This window comes from Onychomys torridus, chromosome 1 (genome assembly GCF_903995425.1).
Source record: "Onychomys torridus chromosome 1, mOncTor1.1, whole genome shotgun sequence".
NCBI classification, from domain to species: Eukaryota; Metazoa; Chordata; class Mammalia; order Rodentia; family Cricetidae; genus Onychomys; species Onychomys torridus.
In genome coordinates, this window is record NC_050443.1 from 110,594,878 (window position 1) to 110,615,201 (window position 20,324).

Here is a 20,324-nt window from a genome sequence, read left to right on the forward strand (position 1 = left end):
TGTGTGTGTGTGTGTGTGTGTGTCCCCGTCCATCTGTCCATACTTCCTCTACTGCTATCCATCTCATTCACTGAACCTGAAACTTATCTATTTGGCAAGTTCCAGGGATCCTCTTGTCTCGGCCTCCCTGGTGCTGGGATTACAGGTATACACACAACCACGCTCAGCTTTCACAAGGGGATCCGAACCTGGTCTTTATACCTGCTTCTTCAGCAAGCACTTTATTGGCTGAGGCATTCGCCCAGTTCACAAACATATATTTTTAAAACCATGTTCCGAATTCTTCTTCATCTCTATTTGCAGAAATGGCATGACACAGAGTCTGCCTTTCAACTCAGAAGGAATACAAAATGTTCACCAAAGGAACCATGCTGAACGCCATACTGACTGCAAACTCAGTGTCCCTACAGAAGGGAGGTGTGGTTATACCATTTCCAGAGTAGGAAAGAGGTCCAGGCCCAAGGTCATCTAGTTGTGAAACAAAACACAAAGCCTCAACTTATATCTGCTGAACTACAAAGGTTGGAGTATCTATTAGCCCCTGGGCTAGAGAGGTGGCCCAGTCAGTAAAGTGCTTACCATGCAAGCATAAAGAACTGAGTTCAATTCCCAGAACTTGTGTGGAAAGGAAAAAAAACAAAAAACCCTAAAAAACAAAACCCACAGCTTTGCATACAAGCTCAGCACTAGGGAAGCAGAGGCAGGCAGACCTCTGAGGTGCACTGGCCAGTCAGCCTAGGCTACTTGGCAAGTTCGGACCAGTGACAGACCCTGTCTTAAAACACATAAACACACACATACACACCCCACATTGGGTGGTGGTGGTGCACGCCTTTAACCCCAGCACTTGGGAGGCAGAGCTAGGTATATCTCTGTGAGTTGAGGCCAGCCAGGGCTACAAAGCAAGTTCCAGGACAGCCAGGGCTGTTACATAAAGAAACTGTTTTTGAAAAACCAACACATACACACACATACCCTAATACCTATCTGTGCAGCCACGCACACACATTGCTCTAACACTGAAACAGTGCATGTGCCTCCTGAATGTGGTTCTTCTTAAGCAATCTAGGGCGAGCACGAGACTTCTAGAATACAGGTTGAAACACAGCCCACAGGTCACACTGCAGGCGTGGACGGGTGCGGGCTATCTTGAAGGCAAAAGGAGGATTAAAAAGCCATCGCTTCCCACCTTTATCTGCATAGCTAAGGTAAGCACATACAGAGGGTTACATGTCACCTGGGAAACTTGGCACTCCCAGGCATGGAGAAAATTACACTGCTTATCACTCCTCCAGCCAGAATGTGTGCTCATCCACCTTCCCAGCTACCCCTGGGCCTTTGTCTCCCATTGTACACACACAACAGCACACCCTACCCTCCTCCCGAAGTTATGGCTAATGTATACAGGTTAGGTGTGGCCCTGCCTCAGTGATCTCAGCCTCACAGTAGTGGACCACACAGCAGGAGCCTTGTCAATGGACTATCTGCTAATCCAGCATCAAGGCTGAGGAACAGCACGGCAAAGTGGTACTTCCAAGCTCAGGCCAAAGTAAGCCATATGGCCCTGGACAAGTTACACTCCTTTGCTAATACATAATACAATGCATAAAAACTCTGTGTGTTACTGACTTTCAGCGTAAGATTAAGAAATAATGTCTTGGGCTGGAGAGATGGCTCAGAGGTTAAGAGCACTGACTGCTCTTCCAGAGGTCCTGAGTTCAATTCCCAGCACCCACATGGTGGCTCACAACCACCTGTAATGAGATCTGGCACCCTCTTCTGTATACATAATAAATAAACTTTAAAAAAGGAAAAGAATGTCCTATCTGGCGGGAGCACAAAAATATCCCTAGTTCTACTGAAACCCTCAGCACAATCCCCCAGGGAGCAGACACTTACACTAAACGTGTGTAAATTGGTTAAAAATAAAAAATCTTGTCACTGCTGGTGCTGGGCACTCAAGGGATGAGAAGCATTTTCTTATGCAATCTAAACCTGTCATTCTTAAGTAGAGAGACCCTCTCACCCTGAGCCCTGACCCTGCTTCAGAATAAGGCATGTCTTAGGAAGCGCTCTCTTCAGTCACTCGGGTGAATACATGTTCCCTGGCCCAGAATTTCGGGCAATCAGAGTGCACTGGAGTCTCACATTTGGGGAAGGATTTGCAGATACAGTGCAGAGCTAGAAAAGGGCCTGGCATCTGCCCTAGGCTTCCCAATTCTCTCTGGGTTTGGATGGGAGGAGTTGCTAAACCAACCCAGGACTATCTTCTAAGGTGTCACAGGGGTCTTCTGTTCTAAGCTAACATTTCAAGACAGGGGACAGAAATGACATTATTCCAAGCACAGAAGTGCTGTGGCAGAGAGCAGAACAAATCTGCACATGGGAACAAGGGGTCCCATTTTGTGTCTTGATGCTAAGGTGACAACATGCATGACTTGTCAAGAGTTTGTTTCTCAGCGAGAAATAACAGAGATGGGGTCCTCGGTGCGCTCCCCCAGTTCTGATCACCAGCCACTGTGAGAGAACCTGCTGCAGACGAGGGCTTGCTGAAGAAACCAAGGGGAAGGAAGGACACAGGAGGACTAGTACTTACAAACAGCGTGGAGCTAGATAGCACCTTCTCCTCCAAGCCAGGGTGAAGAGCAGAACGGGGGAAGAGGATGGCAACAGGCCAGCCCGTCCTAAGGATAAGCTCCAGCAAGGTTAAGCCACTTAGCCTAAGACAATCCCGACCTGCTCATCAGCAGACCTATTTACTTACAGCGATTTAATCAATCCATGATTTAAAACAGAGACGAGGAGTTAAAAAAAAAATGAAAGACAAGACTGAAAATGGAGAAGTTCAAACAAGAGACAGTCCGGACTGCGTGGTAGAGCGGGGCGTAGGAAGTGTGGACAAGGGCCCCAGCAGTGTCACTGGCCAGCAATGCTATCTGCCAGCCACTTCCCTCTCTAGGGCTAGTACCCCTCACCTGACAAACGGGAGGCTGGGCCAGACAAGCTCTGTCAGAATCCAAGTCCAGGTACATATCAGCTATGTGGCCCTATGCCTCTTTGAGCCTCAGTTTCCTTACCTGTCACATGCACATGGGGACCCCAAATTGGCCCCAGAACAATAACTATACTGGGCTGTGTTCAGTCTCACTATCATAGCACCACTCAGAGCTGATAAACAGTGTTCAAGGCCCCAGGAAACTGAACAATGGCAAAAGCCAAATCCTCATTGGTTGCTACAGGGCTCAAAGTGTGACATCCCCCAGAGGTGTACTGGGACAGGGAACCAGACCTATGTTCAGATCTGCCTGAATGCACAGGTAAAGGAAACTAGTAGCCCCTCTCCTACATACCAGTGGGGTGGAGATGGCAATGTATGTGTGAGTGCATGTTCAAAGCTCAGTCCATAAGCACACAGGAGCACAGTGGCATATTTTGGTGAAGGGAAGAGGATTCTGAAGTGTAAGTTTCTCAAGAGGGGAACAAACTGGCCATTGGCCACTTCTGACACTTCCCAGGACAATAATTTCCTTTCTTCCTTTACAAAACTTAAAAAAAAAAAAAGGGCGTGTGTGTGTGTGTGTGTGTGTGTGTGTGTGTGTGTGTATACACGTGTATATATATATATATATATATATATGTATACACATGTATGCACATTAATGTGTGACAGGCAGGTGCAAGCATGCCATGCCATGTGTGGAGGTCAGATGGCAACTCTGAGTGTTGGTCTTTACCTGCCACCTGCTTTCGGACAGGATCTCTTGCTGTTTGCAACTGTGTACTCCAAGCTGGCTGGCACACAAGTGTCTAGGGATTCGCCCATCTCACCACGGAAGCACTGGGATTAAAGGTGCACACTGCTGCACTGGCTTTATGTGGGTCTAGAGAGCTAAACTCAGCGCCTCACATTTGCATGGCGAGCACTTTACCCACTCAGCCATCTCCCCAGCCCAGGAAACGCTTATGAGGCATGGGGTCCTTCGGTAAAAACACTCTTTCCCTCCTGTAGACCAGCCCACCCCGGCCCAGCCTGCAATGCAGCTGTCTTATGAGTGTGGGTGGCTTCAGTGATCAGGCAAGCAAGGAAAAGCATTCCCGCTGGCCCTGTGCTTGCAGAAGCACCAAGACCGAGGCAATGAGCAGAGATAGCGTCTTAACCACTGTCATTTAGGACACAGCCAAGACGGCAGTGATCTTTACTGCTGAGCTTAGTGGTTCCAGCATCCAGCATCCTTATCCAAAACAGAATCACACCAGAACACTGGAGGTGATACAGGAGATGGACCTACGAGCACTGTAGAAACCACTATAGACACGAAGGCCACCAGCCTTCCCATCTGCCACCCACACGCAGAACACATCCTGACCTCAGCTCACATTTCAAGACTTCCCCTTCCTGATCTGGTGGTGTCATACCCAATCTGTTTTGCAGAGATGGTGTAGAAATTTACCAGAGTAACCAATCACACTTGAGCTTTCTGTCTTTTCTCCTTTACCCTACATCACTGCAAGATCTACGACATCTTCAAGTTCAAGAACTCCAGCAGCTGCCAAGACAACATCTGAGAGGCTCAGAGCTGCCCAGCAGGTCTGTCTGTGACAAACTCATGAGAACCAGTAAACCAGTAGCCTTCTCAGGTCAGACTGCTGGAGCCATCCATCTGGTCCCTATGATGTGGAGGGTTCCAAAGGACAGGATCAGCTCCAGAAAACCCACTCCCAGCATCGGCTGCAGCATCACGGTGGGGGAACCTCTCTGTACAACAGCAGCCATCTGTCAGCAGACAGACCAAAACAGCACCAGACTCTTTCATCTTTAGATAGAGAAGGAGATTCCCAACTAAGTCCTAATTCCAAACTCAGTCCAGGCATTTGGTCTACTGAGCGGGCCATGGATTTAACAGGAGAAATTTGGAGGAGCAGCTGCTCACTGGGTCTCAAGCTCCCTTTTTTATGTTTGGCAGGGTGTAGGGTCAGGAGGAAGGACAGGTATTTCATTTGCAAATTCTTCTCCACTTCCTTCTACACCAAGTCTCCAGTAAAGTAAGAGAGACCTGGGGATTTGGTCTTAATCATTTGCAGGCTAAAGGGGAAACAGCCCAGCTCTAGCTACCCAGCCTGGAAGCAAGGCATCTTGGGAAGCTGTATAGACTTCCAAGCCTCAAGCCAATCTCTGCACAATTCTAGGGAATCAAAGGACTCTGAAAGAGTTAATCCAATTTTCAAAGATGAGTACATCATAGTCCTCATCAAAAATGGCCTATACTCCAGAAGAGACAGAAATTGGTTCTATTGTTTGTCCAAAACATACCCTAAAGTGCTTGACAAACTGCCAAGTACGCCAGCTGCTGCTGTAGTTAGCACATTGTTGCCGTCATCCCCCAGCGGCTCCATCTGAACCAGGTTTTGGTGCAGATGTCCTTGCTCTCAGGAAGCCCACTCACTCACTGTGTCAGCAGCAAAGCTCACTGCAGGCTCTCAGCACTCCACCTCCACACACCTCCCAAACCAAGTGGCACTGATATAGAGCCATAAGGAAGAGGACAGCTCCACAAACCACCAACACTGGCAGCCTAGACCATGAGCCGGGCTTGGGAGGTGTTTCAAGCTCTCAGATTTAGAAATAACAACAGGGGTGGAGAGATGGCTCACTGGTTAAGAGTACTTAGTGTTCTTGCAGAAGACCCAGGTTCTCAGGACCCACAAAGTAGCTCACCACCTTTAACTCCAGTCCCAGAGGATCCAACACCCTCTTCTGGCCTCCAAGGGGGCATACCCATATACCAATATACCAATAAACTCATTTGGCTCAAAACATCCACATACAAACAATAAATCTTTTAAATAATAATAACAAAGTTAACCACAAACGAGATCAGAACAGATAAAATTTAACAGGTATGGACAGGTGAGAGTCCAGCACTTGCTCACAAAAACCATGCTTAGTCAACAGTACACTGAAGTCCTGGGAAAATCTATGTGATCAGTAATTGCATCAATTCATTCAACCAAGTTTACCAAGTGAGTATTTTGGATGTGCTAGGATTATGATAAGGTAGAAGTTGCAGCCATCCAGAACCACCCTGTTTCCAAAGAAGCGAGAATTAGTAATGACCGATGCATGTAAATAAAAGGCAAAACAGAATACATCAAGAAGGAAGGTATACAAACACCTACCACAGAAGGATGAAGACCTGTGTCTGATCCCTTAGAACACACATAAAGAGCTGTGGGTGGTGACAGGTTTGTAATCCCAGCTCTGGAGAGGCTGAAACAACAGATCCCTAGGGCTCGCTGGCCAGCCAGCCTAGCCTAACTGGCAAACTCCAGGTGCCAATGGGAGAAGCTTTCTCAAAAATGAGGTGGGGCTGCGGACCTGAGTCTGATTCCCAACATCTGGTTAAAAAGCTGAACATAGTGGTGTGCACTTGTAATCCCAGTCATGAAGAGGAGGAACAGGTGGATTCTTGTGGCTTGCTGCCCAATAGAGCCAAACCAGTGAGCTAAAGACTCAAGGTGAGACCTTGTCTCAAAAAACAAAGGTGATGATATCTCCTGAGGAACAACATCTAATTTGACCTCTGGCCTACACACACACACACACACACACACACACACACACACACACACACACACAAAATTAAGTAAAATAATTTAATAAAAAGAAAGTGCATGCGTAAAAACAAATAGTGGAACAAAACTGGGCTCTCTGAGGTCCAGAAACTTGCACCACAGTGCTGTAAGGATTACAAAGCCTTCCTGGGTCGTTCCCTCCAACGCCCTTCTGCGTCCTCTGCCTGAGCAGGCCCTTGCTCACTTCACTTATTAGCAAACTGACAAACACGTACTACAGCTGTGAGAATCATGTGACACAAACCTATCAAGTACCCAGGAGGAGCATCTGCCTACATGAGGTCCCGCAGGGCAGGGCTGGCAGAGCCAGACTGAAGCAGCCTGGCTGGCCTGGTCATGCCTGCTGCTGGGTGTGGCCTAAGGGTCAGAGTCAGCACAGACATCTTTGAGCAATACTGACCACACCCCTGGGTAAGCCTCATTCTTTGAGAGCCCACACAGGGGCCTGGGCCCCTTGGCAAAGAAATCACAGATGAAGGCAGCTAAGGAACAAAACTGCTTCCTCCAAAACTCAATGGAACCCAATGGCCACAGTGAGGAGCAGGCCCAATTTGAGATGCACCGGAACATAATTTGCCAATGTCCAAGTTCCATTCTGCTGCCACCCTTTCTGAACCACAGGAGCCTGGAGTGCCTGTCCATCTGTCCTACAGACAGTCCTACTCATGTGCAAAGTACATAGGCCATGTGGTACAGCTCGACCGGGAAGAACCCTGACCACCTACCCAAAAGGAGGGGCAGCATAGACAAGTGCGGAGCTGTTCATGCCAAGCACGAAGCACAGTGTGCAGAGGACCATGAGTGTAATTTTCTCAACAGAACACCTTCCTGATAGTGCTGAGTCAAAAGGAGGGAATCAGAAGGATGGGTACAGCAGCTCCCATTTGGGAGAAACGGGAGACTACTAAAGGACAGAAGTCTCTTCTCAAAGGATATAAAAGAACTAACATCAACTATCCACAGGGAGGCCAAATGGGGATCCAGGAACAGGACATGCTCCAAGGAATGCCCTTTTATGTATTGATCTGTGCAAAGATACATAACATTTTTAGAAACTACTATAAATAAAATATAAGGGCTGAGGCGATGGCTCAGTCAGTAAAGTATCTGGCATGCAAGGATGAGGACTGAGTTCAGCACCCTAACACCTATGTCAAAAACAGGGCACTGCAGTGTGTGTTTGTAACCTTGGCACAGCATCAGAGGAGTGTAGAAAAAGGAAGATGAAGGCGGATGAAGCTGGGGGCTTGCTGGCTAGCCAGTCTGTAAGCTCCAGGTTCAATGAGAGACCTTCTTCAAAAAAAAAAAAAAAGTTCAGTGATTAAGGGAGCTAACCAATGTCTACCTCTAGACTGCATATGGACACATGCATACTTGCATACCCACATATATTAAAATACAGATGCTAATATATTCACAGAATGGTTTGCACATGCATGGATTAGCTCTGGGAGGTTAGCAAGAAAATGGGCATAGTTAGGGGTCCGGGAGGAGTGGAAGATTGCTCTTCATAGCTAAGCTGGTGCTGTGCACATACTATGCCTGTCACTTAAAACACAGTCCTTATAGTCCCTAAATACTCTTTACTGTTTCATGCCTTGAGCCCTCTGCTCACTGGCTGGCTGGGATTTGTTCACACTCTTCCAACTACCCTCTCAGACTTCAGACTAAGCATCTTCAAGCTCACACCTCTAACTACAGGAAGCTCCCTCTACCCAGAGCCAGGCCCTTGGGCCTGGGTTTAACTCTGGGTTTCACCCACAGTTATCTATCATCACCAAGGGCTGGGAGCTTCTAGAGGGCACGAACCCACTTGAGTCGGTCCCATCCCCATCCTGGCAATCTGAGCCCTTGGGAAGGAGGGCCGCTTAGGCTACACAGCACAGCCTAGTTTGGTTTTGTGATTCTGGAAATGGCGAACACCACACTCGCCACACCCTATCAAGTCTCAGCTTTGCTGCCAACAGGTGCTGAAATGTCTTTTGCTTGTGGAGTTTCCTACATTATCAAAATGATGCTGTTAACACTAATTCTGAGCCTTGAAACATCTCACTGACAAAGAACCAAGCTTGAAGCCCCAGCACCACAGCAGCCAAGCAGGTTAGAATGCCCACTGACTAGCTACACACCCCTTCCCCAAACCCCATGGAACCTTCCACCACTCAACAGAGCCAGAGGCCTGCTCATATTCAGTCATAGGAAAGCATAGAGCAGAGAACCTTGCCCCAAAGCTGTTTCTTGTGTTCTGCTTTTAGAAGAAGCTAGCTAAAGCTAGAGCAGAGGTGAGGCGGTGCTTATAGGCTAGCCTTGGGCCAGGCAGAGTCTGCACAGCCCAGGCCTTTGTAGGCACTCCACTGTAAAGAGCAGAGAGCCAGGGGCAGAGTTGTCCCAAAGAGTCAAGCATGAATGTGCTGCTACATTTTGGGTGACTCGAATTGAACAGGAAGATCCTGCACACACCCTTCCTATGTTTCCTCCATCATTATTTCCTCCTGGTATCGGAGTCCTGTCCCAAAACCAACCCTCACTGAGCTGACTGTTAGGGACCTAACGTTCCCACAGGACAACTACAGGTATAGTAGATACCACAAGGTGAGTGTCCGACACAGAGGGATGAGCCAATAATCCCTTGCAGAGAGACAAAGAGCTGGGATTTCCTGGGGAAAGCGGCATGCATGTTGGCTCAGATGCAAGGATTTCAACAGTCAGAGTTGGGCTCAGAGCATTCTAAGAGGAAGTCACGAAGTAACATGTCTGACACTCCATCCAAAAACCTACAGGGAAGCTTGGAGTTGAGGGCTTAGTTTTAGGCAGGCAGGGCACATACCAGCACCCCTCGGGAGGCCCAGAGGGAGGTGTCTGCTGCTTCATGGGGTGGGGGCCATGGAGCCTCCCACTCTCATCACTCTGTTCTGTCCTAACTTGCAGAGTCTGCCCACCAGACCCCATCTTGCTTCTTCTGTCGACTTCTAGACAGGTGACCTGAGCTACAAGGCTGTGGTGCACTCAACTGAACAAAGTCAGGCGACCCAAGGGGTCCTGGGAGTGTCCCCAAAACTCTCCCCTTCCCACAATAGCAACATAAGGGCTCAAAGCTGCAAACCAGCTATTTCCATCTTCCAGTGCAACAATCCCGTGCTGACCCACATGGCTCACCCAGAACGCCACAGACAATACAACAATTGTGTTCTCCCCTGGGTAAGGAGAGCGGCCACACAGAGTCCCATGTGAGAACATCACGATGGTCTCAGACTCCACAGTTACAAATATGTGCTCAAGCCATGTGCAGGGCACGCGCTCCCCACGTGCTGGTATAGCTATGAAAGCACAAAGGCCAATGTGCCACAGCTGCTGGGAGCTGGGGGCTGAGGGCAGGGCCTTGGGACAGCAGAGGGGAGTCATTCCAACTGCTACATATCTCTCAGCTCGGAAGAGAAGGAGGGAGGGAGAGAAGGGGGGAGAGAAGGAGGGAGGGAGGGAGGAAGGGAAGGAGGATGGATGGATGCAAGCAAGTAAGCAAAACAGAACAAGATGGCTCGGTGAGTAAAGACACCTACCACACAATCCTGGCGACCGGAGTTCAAGTCCCAGAACCCATATAAGTTAGAAGAAGAGAACCAACTCCATAAAGTCATACTCTAACTTGTAAAAGAATCTTGTGGCATATGTGCGCTCTCTCGTGCTCGCTCGCTCTCTCTCTCTCTCTCTCTCTCTCTCTCTGTCACACACACACACACACACAATTTTTTTTTTTTTTTTTTTTTTTTTTTTTTTTTTTTAATGAGAAGAGATTGCAAAGCTGGGAAAGTTACTCCCTGCTGCCTGCCAGCCATGATTTCCAACTTACTCCAGACAAAGATGATCGATCTCAGCCAGCACTAAGTCTCCCAGCCACCGGGCTGGGGTTGCATGGTCTCAAGCACATACCACCTTCTTGGCTCTAGACCTCCATTCTCCAGCCATTCTAGGGTTCTCTCACTTTCCGAAACCCAGGTAAGAGAAGCAGGGATGGACCGGCTGAATCTTGGCACTGTAGTTCCCATGCTACACGGAGTCCCTGAGTTCAGGCCACCTAGGACAATAGAGGCCCAACACAGACTGACAGCAGTTGTCAGGAATCTTGAGCATTCCAGAGAGCAAAACCAATGCTTGTAGGTTCTGTCAGCTACTCAACCACAGTCTTTCCTGGTGAGAACAGGTTAAATAAATCTCTCTGAGAAACCAAAGCTTCAAACGCAAACTCCCTTTGGCCATCTGCTTTGTCATCCAGGGTCCAAATAAGGAAAGTGAGGGGACAGGAACAGACAGTGGGTGATACATGTAAGAGAGAGAGAGAGAACTACCTCACACAAACCAAGCAGGTGAGAACCCGCAGGCCAACCTGTACCCTTGGGGTAAACATGTACCTTGGGACCTACTAAAACAGCATGGTCCCAAAGTGTAGTCCCCAGGTCAACTGCAGCAACAGCAGCATCACCTAAGAGCTTATTAGAAACTGGACCAAATGCACAGGGAACACTGGGATGTATGACCAGGAGCCACGGTTTAAGTAGATTCAGTCCCAGAACCCAAGCAACTGGGATATCAACTTGCAAAATAGAAAAACCAGAATCCGTAAAAGGTAAACAGTCAAGAGGCCAGTAAGGGGCAGGAGGCCTACAGCCCACCCAGCACTTCTGATGGGCCAGGACCTGAGGCAAAAAGGTTCCCAACCATCCCCATAATGCACTCAAGGACAACTCTGGCAGTGCCAGGTCTCGGAGCCTAGTAAACCAAGAGACAGGCCAACCCTGAAACTTAGGGTGCGCTGGCCAGTGTGGAAAGTGGGCACAGATGGGAATACCAAGTTTCTGCTAAAAACCGGGGTAGGCAGGAAGGGCTCTCAGGCAATGTGGCATACGCCACACACTTCTTAATTCAGCCACAAATCAAGGATGACACCGAGAAGCCCAAAGAATTTGCAGAGTACCTGTCACCAGAGGAGGAACTAACAGAGCTGAGTGACAAAGGAGTGACTGCTATCTACCAGATATGTGGGAGAATGTGGAGAGAAAAGCTCCATTCTTTTTTATTTATTTATTTTAATCTTACGTATTCCGGTGTTTTGCCTACATGTATGTCTGTGCAGTGTGTGCATGCAGAGCCCATGGAGGTCAGAAGTGGGCATCAGACCCCCTAGAATTGGAGTCATAGATGGTTGTAAGCTGTCATGTGGGTGCTGGGAATCAAACCCAGGTCCTCTAGAAGAGCAGTCAGTGCTCTTATCCACTAAGCCATCTCTCCAGCCAGAAAAGCTCCATTTTTTTTCCCTTTGTTTTGTTTAGTTTTTCAAAACAAGGTTTCTCTGTGTAGCCCTGACTCTCCTGGAACTTGGATATCTGCCTGTCTCTGCCTTCCGAGCTCTGGGACTAAGGGCACGAGATCCCTCCCCGGGCATGCTCCATTCTTAAGTATGCACTGTGTCTTGGCAGTCTTCACTTACACTAGTTTCACTGAACCTCTGCGAAGAAGCACCAGCTAAAATAGAAGACTTCGCAAGGCAGGTTAACTTAACCTCAGCAGTTCTTTACCACCAGGAGAAATTCTCTACTTTATACATGGCGGTTAGATGGTCTGTCAAGAGAAGCTGAAGATAAAATCTTGACTTTAGTGAGAATCTTCTTGCAGTAGCTGTGAAAATCATGAGGGTACTTTTCAGGCTGGGAGGAATAAATGGGGTAAAGCACCTTGAGGGACTTTATGAGGGGAATGAACAACAACAACAACAACAACAAAATCCCTGGGGCTAGCCAGGCATGGTGGTGCATGCCTTTAATTCAGAGGCAGGCGGATCTCTGTGAGTTCGAGGCCAGCCTGATCTACAGAGTGAGTTCCAGGACAGCCAGGGAATACACAGAGAAACCTGTCTCAAAAAAAAAAAACAAAAAAAACAAAAAAAAAGACAGGCATAATTTAAAAGGTGGAGCTGAAGAGATGATCAGCATTAAGAGAGGGTAGTGCTATTAGAGAGGACCTGAGTTCAGTTTCCAGCACCCATGCCAGGCAGCCAACAACTGCCTGGAACTCCAGCTCCACTGGCACTGGAGGGCTCTGGCCTCCTCAGACACCTGAACCACATGCACACATCCTCACACAGACACAAAATGAAAAACAAAATAAGTCTTTTCTTAAGCAGAGAGCAGGGGCAGGCAGGAGTCCAAACACGGGTAAATCCCTGGGCCAAATGAACTGTAAGGACCACATCTGGCCCCCAGACCACCACTGTGCAAACTGTGCTCTGAATGATGGTAACTATTCGATCCCTGAAGCTATCCAGGCATTTATAAGTTTTCTTACTGGTTGGAAGGACTATATGGACTAGCTTTGGTCTTAGAAATCCAGAGGCATGTATGCGGACCCATCTGCACCACTCTCCAGCTCACTCTGTGAGTTAGCGTAAGGCCTCACACTGACTAGGAAGCTCACACTGAGACTCTGTCTGTGCACATCAAAGTTGACCCATGAGTCTCCTAACCCCAGGGCAGGCCTGCCCCTCCAACCACAGACTGGAGAGATGGTGAACCCAGTCCCTTCTAGGCTGTGCCATGCCTTCTAAGAGTGGGCTTACATTATGTGAACAGAGGGATTCTGAGATCTGTCCATCCCTGGGACATCGTCCTCTGGCCTCTCCCCTAAGGTCGGATTGGGACAGAGAGAAGCTCCATGTCAAACAGTTTAAACTGGGCAGATGGAGAAGCCCGTCTGGGCTGCTGGCTTTGGTTGGGGCATCATGAGCAGCTGCTCCCTCCAACCTGCACTGCAGAGAATGGGGGGTTCTATTTTGATGACTTCTACGTAAGATACAGGAACAAGAGGGGAGTTTCTTTATTTCAAAATATCCTAGAAAAGATGGAAACTTCTTGTACGGTAACAACACAGACCAAGGGAAAGCTGTATGGAGTTGGATTTCTAAAATGTCACCCCACAGAGAGCAACCTACATCTCTGCCCACAGGCTGTGATAAAAAACAAAGCAAAACAAAAAATGTTGGCGAAGCCATGCAGAAGAGCCAAAGTGTTCTCTTTTAAATAGCAACTTGGAACATGACTGGGGACAAAACTGGGTGAGAAAGACAGATTCCAGCCCACAGGGTCCACAGTCTCAGGCCTAAGGCTCAAGCTTGGTCCATCCCTGTGACTCAGGCCCAGTCCAACTGCAATACAATATACTGATGTACACACGGACACTCAACCAGTGCCAGCTCTGCAAGGGAAAAGCAGGTCACCTTCACAGAGCTGAACCAAGCTTCTTCTGGAGGTGTACAGAATTCACCCCTCTCTCAGTGGTGAGACAGCACAGTTTTCCATGTTCTCACTGGCCACTGACTAAAGTAGGGTCTGGAGGAGTCGTGGCAGAGGGACGACAGGAGGATCGGCAGTCAATTCGCCCTCTGAGGCTATCCCAGGATCTTTTCCTGTTTGGAAACATTTTCTCACATGCATCCCCTCAACGCCCGACCTCCCTCCTCCTAGGAACTCATTTCACTACAGGGCTCCATTATCAGACTTGTATGGCCTTCTGTTTTCACTCCAGCCCGAGGTCCAGCATTCTCCCTGCATCTTATTTATTCATTTTATTACGCTTCCATTCTGATATAAAGGATGTGGGAATCATCTACGGAGGGAGTAAAGATTCACATAAGGCTGTATACTTGACACAACAGCCCATTTCAGAGCAGGGCCAGGACAAGCCCTCCAGCAAGCAGCTGTACAGCTTCTTTCCACACTCAGTTCACTGGCGGGTATGGGTATGATGGAGACGGTTCTGGCACTCATACCTGAATACCTGGCTCCAATGAACTGGAAACCATACTCCTCTCGTTCATCTCTACACCAAAGATGACTCTGCCCCTGGTCAGCCTCCCCAGAGATTACTATATGAGTACACTTGAGCCAAACCAGAGCAGAACTACACTTTAGCCTTGCCTCACACTACTCACCAGAATGCACTGGTGCTTGCCATTGACACATTTTCAGAAGGCCCCATGACATCAGCTAGCATAGGAGCCACCATTCTGAATGAATAAAGGAGTCCTATCTGCTGTCTGCAGCAAACATGGCCACAGCATCAGGTCAGAGACCCTCCCTTCTCAGCTCAATAGGAACAGTGACAGATCCTGGCAGGTCCAGCTGGAGCAGCAGAGAGCATACTCTGAATACAGGCAAAGGGAGGGCTGCAGATTTCCAAAGGGCCCAGCATGCAAACAAATGGGGCTCCTGATGCAGCCAGGCTAAGAGGCCAAAGGGCCTCGGGAGCTCTGAGCTAAGAGGGAGGAGCTGGGCTTACAGGGTTATGGGCTACTTACAGGATCACAGGTCAGAGGGCAGCGCTGAACATCAGGCCTGGGTTCCCTTTGCCTGGGTAGATATTTCCCTAGTCCTCAGAGGAAATGAGCTCATTTCCAATTCTGTCTTTAGGCCAAGGAGCTCTGGTGTCCATCCTTCTACCAGACTGTCACCTCTGCACTTCTGGCTCTCTGAAATTCTCCACACATTGGGAGACCAATCTAGAGCCCTGCTGCCTAACAGAACAGTCTTCAGGGAGGACAAGGCTGAATGTCTATGTTTGTAACATGCAGACTCGCAGTGGCCACTCTGCACTTAGAATGTGGTCAACGTTCCTCAAGAACTGAATTTTGCATTCCATTTGGTTTCATGTGTCCTGTGACTACCACCCTGACCAGCACAACCCAGAGTACAGAACATCATAGAAAGAAAGGGTCAGGACTTTCTGTATAGAGCCAGGCAGAACACAGTTTAGGCTTCACAGACCATCTGGTCTATAAATTTCTGTAGTAACTTGAAGGCAGCCATAGAAATGGGTGTGGCTGGGGTTACAGAGAGGCTTGGTGTTAAAGAGTTGCTGCTTTCCCAGAAGCCCTGTCTTTGATTCCCAACAGCCAAGTTGAGGCCCTCTTCTGGCCTCCTCAGATACCAGGCACACGTGTAGTACACATATATACACATAGGCAAACACTCATACACATAAAGTAAAAACAAGTTTTTAAAAAGAAAGAAAGAGCCAACAACATCTTGAGGGCTCTAAGACATCAAGTTCCCCAGGGCTCTGGACTCCATGCCATCACCAGTAACCACAGGAACATCCTTCCATTGTAACTACCTTCTACCATGCGAGATCACAGGATCACACAACCTTTGGTGTGGTGGAGAACCAGGTGTATTCAGGATGTTGACCCCAGCACCACCTTCCCACAAGGCCTCCAAAATGGAAAACCACTGTCTTGTCCTTGGTCACTGCTCTCTGAAATGCCTTCCAGAGTCACACAAATCTCCATAGGAAAGGCCAGCTCCAACATGAACTGAGTGAAAACTTGTTTCTTACTCTACTCAGGACTGAGCTTTAGGTCCCACACAGGCACAAAGGGCCATCAAGTGTCCCCTTTCCTCTCCTCAATCTATCTACTATGGTTATCAGCAACCAAAGAAAAGGTCAGTAGGACCACCCCCTTATCCAGAGCCACAAAACACATCCAGCTATGAGCCAACCCTGGCACCAGCAGCAACCCCCCTAAACTAAACAAAAGCCAATCAGGGAGTAGGCATTCAGCCTCTCAGGCAGCAGACACTGGGCTCAGCTCTCTCCTCAGCCCCAGCTCAGCACTAAAACTAGGCCCCCTGTCTCCAGAGGTCCTCAAAGCCCCACAGTGCAGACATCACCAGGTCCATTTCCACCTTCAGTTCCCCCAGACACTGGACAGGAGTAGCTGTGCTGGACCGTTCTCTCCCAAATACAGGGGAAGGATGGGGCTGGGTCCAGCATGTCACATTGGTTCAAAGTCAATGTGAACCTGGTAGCAGGAAGCTACCAGGCCAGGAAGCTCTCTGCAGAGAAAGCAAACTGCTGGCCATGCATTCATGTAGTGGGGTGAGAACCACGCCACCTAACTGCGAACTTCCTGCAGTCTGTTCTACAACACACAGGGTCTCACCTCCTGTTCTGACCATGTCACCCTTTCACTGCAGTGTACAGCTCACCTTTGAGCCAGTGGAGGCTCAGCCAGGCCCAATCTTGTTGTAGGTTGTTGTTTGGCTCTTTTGGGGGGCCCACCACCCAGCTCAAGTAAAACACACACACAGAGGCTTATTCTTATTTATGAATGCCTGGCCTTAGCTTGACATTTCCTTAACTTTAAATTAGCCCCATCTATCTGCTGCCTCTGGGTTTTTCCCATTCTCTTACTTCTGTAAATCTTACTCTTGCTCTGTGGCTTGCTGTGATGGCCCCTGGAGTCCTCCTTCTCTGGCTGCTAGATCTCTCCTTCTGTTTATCCCCTCTGCCTGCCAAGCCTGCCTATTTCTCTCTCCTGCCTCACTATTGGCTGTTCAGTTCTTTAGTAGATCATCAAGTATTTCAGGCAGGCACAGTAACACAGTTTCACAGAGTTAAACAAATACAACATAAACAAAAGTAACGCACCTTAAAATAAGATTCTGCAACACAATCTGTCTTCTCCCTTTCTTTGAATGGGTCAAGGCCTTTGCCAGCCTTCCTGGGAATGGGATGAACAGGAGGGTTCACTGCCCCATCCCACCTCAGTGGTCAGTGATTATGAGCAAACCCTACAGGGCTTGGAGGAGACACCCAAAGGGCCAAGCTGGGCTGCTGGGCTGCTGCCTCCTCACAGCTTCCTTATTTTTCTTCCTTCTCCTCCTCTAGGCTGGAGTCACATGCCACACAGTCAACTGGGCCTGGAATCTGGGCTGGCATCTGAGGGCCATGAGGCTCAGAAGGGCCAGCAGCCAGCAGTCAGGTGACCTGGGCAGGCCACTTCCCAGTGCCTGTGGCAGCAACTCCCCCACCCTTGGAGAACATGCTTCAACAGAGCCCCAGGGGGCACTGAAGCTCCTTTTTATTCACATCAACACCATGAGATGCTTTTTTCCTCTTGGTGGTGGTGGTGGTGGAGGTTGTTGTACAGTGAATCAGACTTCTTTAATTCATGCCAAGCTGAAATGCACCGTTACAGACAGGCATGGGTGAGACATGAGCCGCTCCTATGAGTCCCAGGTGGCCCACCAAATGCTCACTGTGACTAAAACAAACTAGACCATGTCACTCTGGTCACACAGGCAGTGTAGGGGTAGCCTGATCCAAGGTCAAAAGGGCAGGACCTCAGTCAGTATCACCAAGGAGAAGGTACCTGGTGGAGCCTACTGGAGAAGAATGGAAGAAAGCCTCTGCCTTGCATTCCAGAGTTGCACAGATATCCACATGGACAAGCCCAGCTCCAATGTAAACTGGGTCTTAGTCATCAGGTGAAGTCTAACTCCCTGTTGTTTACCACTGGCCCTCACCTGCCCCTTGCCTGTGTGGACCACATCCTTCCCAGGTCACACAGTGGCCCCCAGCCTGCCCTGTACTGCCACCCCTCAGACACAGAGGCTTCAAGCCTGCATCAGACTGGCATTCCCAGTTCCCAGCTGTTGGGGGCTTCAAGTCCAGACCCCTTCCTTTGGTACTCCGAAACAACCCACCCTGGCCTTGACCTTTTCCCACCTACACATTTCTCACCCTGGTGCTCAGGGTCCCAAGTGTCTGAGAGACGGCTTCCTGCTGCTGCTGTGCCTTCTCCTCCAAGAAGGTGGCCTGGCCTCTACCCTTCAGCTGGATCTAAGTGACCTTCCTATGACTTCCACAGGACTGTGTAACTCATGAGTACCTGTGTCCACATATCTCCACTGCATTAATCACACTGCCCAGGCGGTGGTGGCGCACGCCTTTAATCCCAGCATTCAGGAGGCAGAGGCAGGAAGATCTCTGTGAGCTCAAGGCCAGCCTGGTCTACAGAGAGAGTTCCAAGAGAGCCAGGGCTATTACACAGAGAAACCCTGTCTCGAAAAACAAAACAAAACAAAACAAAATCATCATACTGTGTGGCACCCAGTAGAAACTCTATAATCAACTGCAGTTTGACTACCATAACCCAAGCCTCGGTGCTATGAAGCTGGGATTTGATTTGTTTTGGCTTTCAGCTCTTGGGGCCTCGTCACCTGTCAGACAGGTACTTGGCAGATCTGACAAGCTCAGTGGAGCCCTTCTACCATCACTATGGCAGACAGGTTCTGTGCTTTCCACAAAACCAGTGACAGGCTGGAAGAGGGAACACAGTAAAACAGATGACTAAGGCCAGCCCCCACGGGGAAGGGGCTGCCACAGCATGGAACTTAAGCCCCTCCCAGAATCCCATAAAAAGTTTTCCCCTCTCAAGGGATGTCCCCCAAAACTGCCAAAAGTACAGCCGGAAATTTCAGATGTCTACTTGGATGGGTATGGTAGGTAGTACACACCTATAATTCTAGTACTTTTCCTGGAAGATGAGGAAGGAGGACCATGCCTCAGCCACATGGTGAGTTTGAAGTCAGCCCAGGGGAACTGTCACAAAACAAACCAAAAACCAAAACCCAAAAACCTTTCTACTCTGTCCCCTCAAAGGGAATCCGAGTTGCAGCTGATAGCAGTGTATCACTCCCGAGACACAGGGATCAGAAGTGCCAGAAATGGGCAGGCCAGGGCCAGCCATATGGCACAGCCTGAGCACCATGCCCAGCCATATGGACCAGCCTGAGCGCCATGCCCAGCCATATGGCACAGCCTGAGCACCACGCCCAGCCATATGGACCAGCCTGAGCGCCACGCCCAGCCATATGGACCAGCCTGAGTGCCACGCCCAGGGATATGGACCAGCCTGAGCACCATGCCCAGCCATATGGCCCAGCCTGAGTGCCACGCCCAGGGATATGGACCAGCCGGAGTGCCACGCCCAGGGATATGGACCAGCCTGAGCACCACGCCCAGCCATATGGCCCAGCCTGAGAGCCATGCCCAGCCATATGGACCAGCCTGAGCACCACGCCCAGCCATATGGACCAGCCTGAGCACCACGCCCAGCCATATGGACCAGCCTGAGCACCACGCCCAGCCATATGGACCAGCCTGAGCACCACGCCCAGCCATATGGCACAGCCTGAGCACCATGCCCAGCCATATGGACCAGCCTGAGCACCACGCCCAGCCATATAGCCCAGCCTGAGCACCATGCCCAGGGATATGGCCCAGCCTGAGCGCTATGCCCAACCATATGGCCCAGCCTGAGCGCCATGCCCAACCATATGGCCCAGCCTGAGCACCACGCCCAGCCATATAGCCCAGCCTGAGCACCACGCCCAGGGATATGGCCTAGCCTGAGCACCACGCCCAGGGATATGGCCCAGCCTGAGCACCACACCCAGGGATATGGCCTAGCCTGAGCACCACGCCCAGGGATATGGCCCAGCCTGAGCACCACACCCAGGGATATGGCCCAGCCTGAGCACCATGCCCAGCCATATGGCCCAGCCTGAGCACCACGCCCAGGGATATGGCCCAGCCTGAGCACCACGCCCAGCCATATGGCCCAGCCTGAGCGCCACGCCCAGCCATATGGCCCAGCCTGAGTGCCACGCCCAGAACACACATAAGGGTAAAAGAAGAGGACCAGTTCCATGAAGTTGTCCTCTGACGTCCACATGTGCACTAGAGCAGGCAACACACACACACACACACACACACAAATAAAAACTATGAACAGTTCCTGAGGAACAATATCCTAAGTTGATCTCTGGCCTTCCACACGCATGTGCACGTGCACACAT

At 49.6% G+C, this 20,324-nt stretch overlaps 1 protein-coding gene across 6 annotated transcripts in view; it reads right to left on the reverse strand.

Annotated features, from left to right (window-relative positions):
* The window catches only part of Fam53b (family with sequence similarity 53 member B), a 119,777-nt gene that overhangs the window by 74,067 nt on the left and 25,386 nt on the right, over positions 1 to 20,324 (reverse strand). Inside the window, exon 1 of one of the 6 annotated variants that reach the window (XM_036196085.1) lies at positions 17,110 to 17,355. The exons of the other annotated variants lie outside the window; for them this stretch is intronic. The gene's annotated coding sequence lies outside the window, so the exon portion shown is untranslated. Of the gene's footprint in view, positions 1 to 17,109; positions 17,356 to 20,324 lie in introns of those variants that run through there. 6 annotated transcript variants of the gene reach the window in all.